The sequence below is a fragment of the Amblyomma americanum genome, chromosome 1 (assembly GCF_052857255.1).
Source record: "Amblyomma americanum isolate KBUSLIRL-KWMA chromosome 1, ASM5285725v1, whole genome shotgun sequence".
In the NCBI taxonomy this organism is placed as follows: Eukaryota; Metazoa; Arthropoda; class Arachnida; order Ixodida; family Ixodidae; genus Amblyomma; species Amblyomma americanum.
The window spans coordinates 277,040,846-277,047,774 of NC_135497.1; the positions used below are offsets into that span (position 1 = coordinate 277,040,846).

At 40.8% G+C, this 6,929-nt stretch overlaps 1 long non-coding RNA gene across 1 annotated transcript; it reads right to left on the reverse strand.

Annotated features, from left to right (window-relative positions):
- Positions 1-841: 841 nt before the first annotated feature.
- On the reverse strand, positions 842-5,212 carry LOC144097301 (uncharacterized). Its single transcript, XR_013306974.1, has 3 exons — positions 5,026-5,212; positions 4,628-4,783; positions 842-894 (listed from the first exon to the last, which is right to left on the reverse strand). It is a non-coding gene; the product is annotated as an uncharacterized LOC144097301 (long non-coding RNA).
- Positions 5,213-6,929: the final 1,717 nt, after the last annotated feature.

Here is a 6,929-nt window from a genome sequence, read left to right on the forward strand (position 1 = left end):
AAGAGGTCCATGTGGCAACAAACTTTGAGAGAATTTCTTCAAGGGCTCTTTGTTCTCATGAGGTGCCTTGTAGATATATCACAACACCTCAGTGAGCTGTTACCAGCCCTGTGAGTTCACTGTCACTTGACATCAAGGGTATGTACTTTTCCTCGCCACATGCAGCAATGATGTATATGTCAAGAGAAAGCATAAAAGATTTCTAAGTGCAATTCTAGATTGCTTGCGGAGGAAAGCACAAGAGTGGCCATGCTCAGCTGTTACCTTTGCTTCTTGCTCGAGTTCTACAGTGAGTACTACGTAATGACAGGTGTCTGCATCAACTCATATTTAACACCCGTCCTGTGCGACCTCCATCTTGCACTACATGATGACAGGCAACTTTATAACACCCTTCATGCAAAGAGTGTCATCAGGGTCGGTGTGTTCTGTAAGTTTCCTGGTCCTGTAGTTTGTGCTGTGTTTTCTACTCTTAAATTATTTACTGCCTTCATTCTCCACTCTATGAAGCCTGAATGTGCTACACTGGGCTGCTCCACGCGTCGTGGAGCAGCCCAGTGGCCATTTTTTTTCATACGTCAGAGGCACTCAGCTCGAAAGCTATGCTTACTATATTCAGCAGACAAGGGTACATGTGAGACACATCATTAATAACTAATTCTCACAGTGGTATCTCGTGCAAGAATATCTAAATACTACTCAATTTTTGCTTAAGTTTTCAGATACACTCTTAGATTAAAAACATAATTTGGCTACATTAGCAGAAGCACAGCACCAAGGTACTCACCAGTTACCTGAAGCAGTGTACGCAAGTTCTCGTGCCATCATGAATACAGCACACTTCCACGTCTTCATAATGCCATGTCACTCCAGCACTTCGGTAGCAAAATTTTCCTTTAAAAAAAGTAGTTTTGTTTATGTTAGACTGGTCATATTTAATTTTACTATATACTATGTACTTCTCATTGTACTGCCCCAGACTAAAAAATACCAATGATCACGCTTGGAATTATGTCATATGTGATCACCATTATGTGATCACCAATTTGTTCTTAGAAATTCTGATTGAAATAAGTCTGACAAAATAATATTTCAGAAAATGTGGCACAAGGAAGAAGGACGCTAGCTAGATAACCTGGACGAATGTTTTCATTTGCATGCAGCCACCGGCACCATTGCACACAAAATGTACAATAAAGTGGGTTTTACCTTTCCGAATAGAATTTAATGCTGCAAACATTTAAGTAAAAAATTTCAACCTTCCATTCCGCATAAAGGAAAGAAAATTCCTCTATTTTTTTTCACAAGCCTCTGCAAGTACACAATTCAGTGAATCTACTCTACAAGTACTTGAATCTATCAGCACGTGACAGGGACGAGAAAAGAAGCAAAACAGGCACTGACTCGCAACTGAAGTTTATTGAAGTGAACAGAGAGTATACAGAAAAGCCACACGCCACTAACTACACAATTACTCATAAGCTACATCACAACAAAAGTAAAAGATTGCCCTTAACATTCCTCTCATCTAGGCAGTCCAACCCACTGCATGTTAACGCTATGGGCAGCACACTCACACATTCGTCACCGAGTCATAAGATGTGTCTAGCCTCGATAATTTTCTGGTTAATCTGCTGTGAACGTAGTGCCAAAATGCGTGTTGCCGAAAGGAATGGCTAGCAGCCTTCACATCCCTTGTAATATGCAGATAAGTTACAACCCCTACCAGTATCCAAATACCTCTCATACTCCTGTAGTCTTACATTGACACACATTCCAGTTTCACCAACATAAACCCAACCACATGATAATGGTATGCAATGCATGCAATGGTTGCAAGGCACATATATGTTGCCACGTTTCACTCGACACATGTGCTTTTCCCTAACGAAATTCACAAAATTATTAACAATTTTACAGATTGTAGACAACTTATTAGGGGCCGAACACACCATTTTTACGTCATACCTTCTGGCCACAGTTTTCAAATTTTGCAACAATCTATGTATGTACAGTAACACAGTCAGTCTTTTGGCATCTCACTGGCTGGCCCCAGCCTGATCATGCCAGTCCCTGCGAAGGGGTTTCAGCCTTTAACATGCTAAAGGGAAGAATGGCACAGCATCAAGTAACGAGGAAAGCAGGACAGCACACCCACGCACAAGTGCCAACCCTGGAGCAGATACAAAATCCAAGAGCGCGTGCTTGACATTCAGCGTTCACAGTCAAGGAAACGAGGAAACACGGATTTGAACGCTAAAGATTGAACGAGCCCGATCCTTGGCTGCCAACGCTGAATGTCAAGTACACGCTCTTAGATTCTGCATCCGCTCCAAGGAAGGCACTTGTGCGTGGGTGTGCTCTCCTGTTGTCCTCGTTACTTGATGCTGCGCCATTCTTATCTTTAGCATGTCAGACCAACTTGCCCAATCTTATATGCTCAGCTTTAACAATTTATCGCACGCTTCTGCTATAGCATGGTTGGGAAATCATGCTTTCTTTAGCCTTAAAATCTTCTCTTGGAAACCAGTTGCCACGCTGTAAAAGCATGGCTTCACCAATACCGAGCCTAGACTTGACGACGCAATGCTATCTTTCACTAGCTTAGAATCGTTCGACCAACAGTCAAGTAGCTGCTTAACACTCCTGGGTGAATATCGCTAGCACACATGGCGTGTGCAGAACATCAAGGTAAGGTTCAGAAACCGCAGCTCTTTTTGTTGGGACATTTCTCCAAAGTAAACTTAAGACAAAGGCCTTGCTCCTTAAACAAGTTCACAATATGGACAGGTCCCACACTATCACAACCTTTGTAAAAGACCAGAAAATCATAGACGTAGCGAAAGATTTCCCTCAGCCCATGCAATTTCTTGGCAATCATTCCTTCCCCCCTGCTTAAGAGAATATTGCTTAGCACAGGGGCAACCTTCGAATCGATACATTTAGCAGACTTTTGAACATATGCCGCACTGCCATACTGCACAAACATGCTCTTCACTTCAAATAAAAGGAGACAAGTGCCAAAAAAGACTTATGTTACACACCCGTTCCTAAACACGAGCTCATCGTTGTGCTCCGATATACACATTCATAAGCTTTTCACAAGATCTTCATACGGGATAGAATAAAATAGTTCTACATCGACACTAATCACAAGACAATCCCCTGGATTGTCATTCTTAAGATACTCAACCACACTGCGAATTGAGTACAAGAAATGGATCTTCAAGACGCGAAGTAGACAGATGCTTTTGCAAATAACCAGAGATAATTTCGCATCAATCCTTTTCTGAAATTTATCTGAAGAGCATGTTATTGAATAGCATTTATTTGAAGAGCATGTTTGTAGCGTAGCGCAGTGCGGTATGTGTTCTAAAGTCTCGAATATGTAGTGGTTCAAAGGTTGACCTTGTGCTAAGCAATATTTTCTTGAGTAGGGTGGATAGAATAATTGTCCAGAATGTGCATGGGCTGGGGGAAAAATCTTTTGCTATGTCGATGATTTTCTGGTCTTTTATAAAGGTTGTGATAGTTCGGGACCTGTACATCTTCTCAAGTTGTTTAAGGAGCAAGGCCTTTATCTCAGGTTTACCTTGGAGAAAATGTCCCAAGAAAAAGAGCTGTGGTTTCTGGACGTTACCTTGATGTTCAGCACACTTCATGTGTGCTGGCGAGTGTTTAGCTGCTACCTGGCTACATGTCGATCATTCCAAGCTAGTGAAAGATAGCATTGCACTTTCTAGCGCGGGCTCAGAATTGATGAAATTATGCTTTCACAGCATGACGACTAGTTTCCAAGAGCAGATTTTAAGGTTAACGAACGCAGGATTTCCAAACCTTGTTACTGCAAGAGCATATGATAAATTGTTAAAGAAGCTGAGACAGTTCTGCGGTGACCGGCACAATCAGGCTGGGGCCAGCCAGCGAGATGCCAAAAGACCAGTTGCGTTACCGTATGTACATAAATTGTCGCACAATTTGAAAAATGTGGCCAGAAGGTATGATGTAAAAGTGGCTTTCTCGGCCCCTAATACGTTGTCTAAAGCATGTAAAATTTTAAGAATAATTCTGTGAATGTGGGTCGAAAAAAGTACACGTGTAGAGTGAAATGTATATGTACCTTGTAAAATGAATGTGGTATCAAATATTATTATCTTGTAGTCTGGTTTGCGTAGGTGCAACTGTAAGGTGTATGAATGTAAGACTACAGGAACACAAGAGGGTAGGGGCTTGGCTAGGTGGTTGGGGTAACTCTGCTGTACACTGCACGGGATGTGAAGTCTGCTACCCTTTCCTTTTGGCAACACGCATTTTGGCAGTAAATTCAGAGAGATTAAATGGGAGATTATCGAGGCTAGACACATGTTATGACTCCGTGAAGAATGTGTGTTTTGTCTATCGTGTTAACACACAATGAGTTGGACTACCTCGATCAGGGAAATGTTGAGGGCGATTTTTGACTCATGTTGTCCTGTATGCTTATCTGTAACTACATGGTTTATGGTATTGCTTGGCTTTTTATATATTCCCTGTTCACGCCAATAAACTTTAGTCGCGAGTCAGCACCTGTCTTGTCTCCTTTCTCATCCCTGTCTTTCGCGCTGGTGGATTCACCGCAATGGTTCACCTCTGCAGAAATCCAAGGCATGACATTTTCCTCTTCACACTCGTGGTTCAGCGCATAATACGGCAAAGGCTTTTCAATTCCAAGGAAAGTTCATGGCTCCATTGAACACTGCCTCCTGCTTACAAGACACAGAGCAGCAATCATTGTAGATTCTACCTGTGACACAAAGAGCAAAGTTTTAGTTTGAGTGGTCTAAACTAGGAAAGCAGCACAATATATCTATAGCCAAATAACTGAACTGAAAGAAATAGAGGGCAGTGTAATAGTGAACACACTGATATATTGCAAGTGAGATATATGCATAATATATTGCAATATCCAACACTGCTACCATTGCCTTAGCCAACTACTTCATAAATAACAATAAATGCAGTATCACAAAAATACTGATAACGTACTATTAGTGTTAATAGTAGCAGTGCAGGTTCCATGAACAAAAAAGGGCCCAGTGCTGACTGTCGTTCCCACAGAAGCTTTGTGACCAATGGCCGGTGTAAAGGAAAGAGGAGGAATGACTGAAAAGAGAAAGAGCCAGGGGGAAGGAAAATAGGTATAGAAGGGCTTAGGATATCATAGGCAAATAAGGTTGTTTAGACAGTGAGCACAAAATAAACATCACCACACAAGTAAAGACATACAAGACCTAACATATATAACATTGTGCAGAGTGGCAAACTTGATGATATTTAGCCCAAAATATGTTTTCAATAAAGTGATTATAATTATTAATAGAACAACTGACCGAGTGAAACCATAACAGGGATGAACAAGGAAGTTGTTAATATTCTGGCAGAAATTAAAAGAAGAAAATAGATCTGGCCAGGGCATACAATGCAGAGAATGAATCACCAATAGTATCTTAGGGCAACAGGATGAATTTGATGGATTTTAATGGCACAAGGGCATCTGTGGCCAAAGAGTGCCTTAGCACAAGTTAATTTCGTCTACTCAAGGTGAAATCAGAGACCCATTTCCCAAGCATTTCATTCCAGATAGGCTGAGCACCACGCCAGGAAACAGCTTGTCCATTGTATCGCAACAAAATGAATTTCACCCTCAGGAAAATATAGCAGGAGAAAGCTGATTATAAGCTCACTAGATAAGATTAGGTGATTTCTGATAGTGTGGCATGTAGCTGGTGCAAGACACAGATAATCAAACTGGAAAAGGCCATTGTCCTGAGGTGAATGTAAGCTAAGCAATGAGGGTAATGAAATTCGCTACACTAGAGCTGTTAAGAATCAGCTCAAGTTCCATGCTTCAAGATGATGCAAGTTTGCTCAGTGAAAAAAAATCATAAGTTCACCCAAGAATTGGTATCTTGGCGGTATCAGGCTGCAGTTGCAGATGAATTAATCCTGCCTCAGAGAAGAGCTACATAGAGCACAAAACATTTTAGGCAGTCCTACACTGACAGCTGTTAATAACTATTTTAAAACTGTTTTTCATTGCACAAACAATAATACCGAGTTTGTGTTGGTCATGTGATTATGTTACTGAGGCTCTCCTAAAAATTCTAGCCAGAGCTAAAATACAAGCTTTCTCAACTAAGTTTTTATATCAACAATGAGAACATAAACACATGCAGATTGTTCAAGTAGAAGTTTTATTCTTCATGACGTGCCCTACAAATTTTAAATTATACTGAAAAGTAATAGAGTGGAGTGCTTGTGCCAAAAATACTAAACCTCAACAACAAAGAGAACACAAGATAAAGGCAACAACATATTGCCCAAAATTTAAATGTTTGACAGAACAAATATGAAAAGAAAACCTCTCCACAACTGGAACAAAACAGCGTGATACCGAGCACACATTTGAAAATTGTTTCATCCAAATCCCCAGTCTGGTGCTCCAGCACTCTTCAGCCAGCATGTCATGAAATGTACCATAGTTCTGGTAGCTGTAAAGAGTATACAGCTGATCCGGCATTTTGATATGTGAACAGTAACCCTCAATGACCACAAGGCTGAATACTTTCAAGAGGCTGTTCTAGTAACAAGACTGCAGTGAAACACTTAGCAAGTTATGCTGGCGTAATAATGCAAACCGTTAATCTGAGAGTTCGCTACCACGCAACTCTGTAGTAACTCCTAAAGTGTTGCAATCGAATGAAAAAAAGGACTGCCTATTATATAAACAAAAGTCAAGAGGCTGCCATGCAAGGCCACGACAGAAGTGCTGCAATACAGCAATAGCGATACAATGTACACTTTAAGCAACACAATGAAACATGATCTTTTATCCTTAATTATCAGAATTTAAGTATTTGTTTTCCTTGCTCTCTTGCAAATTTAAGTTT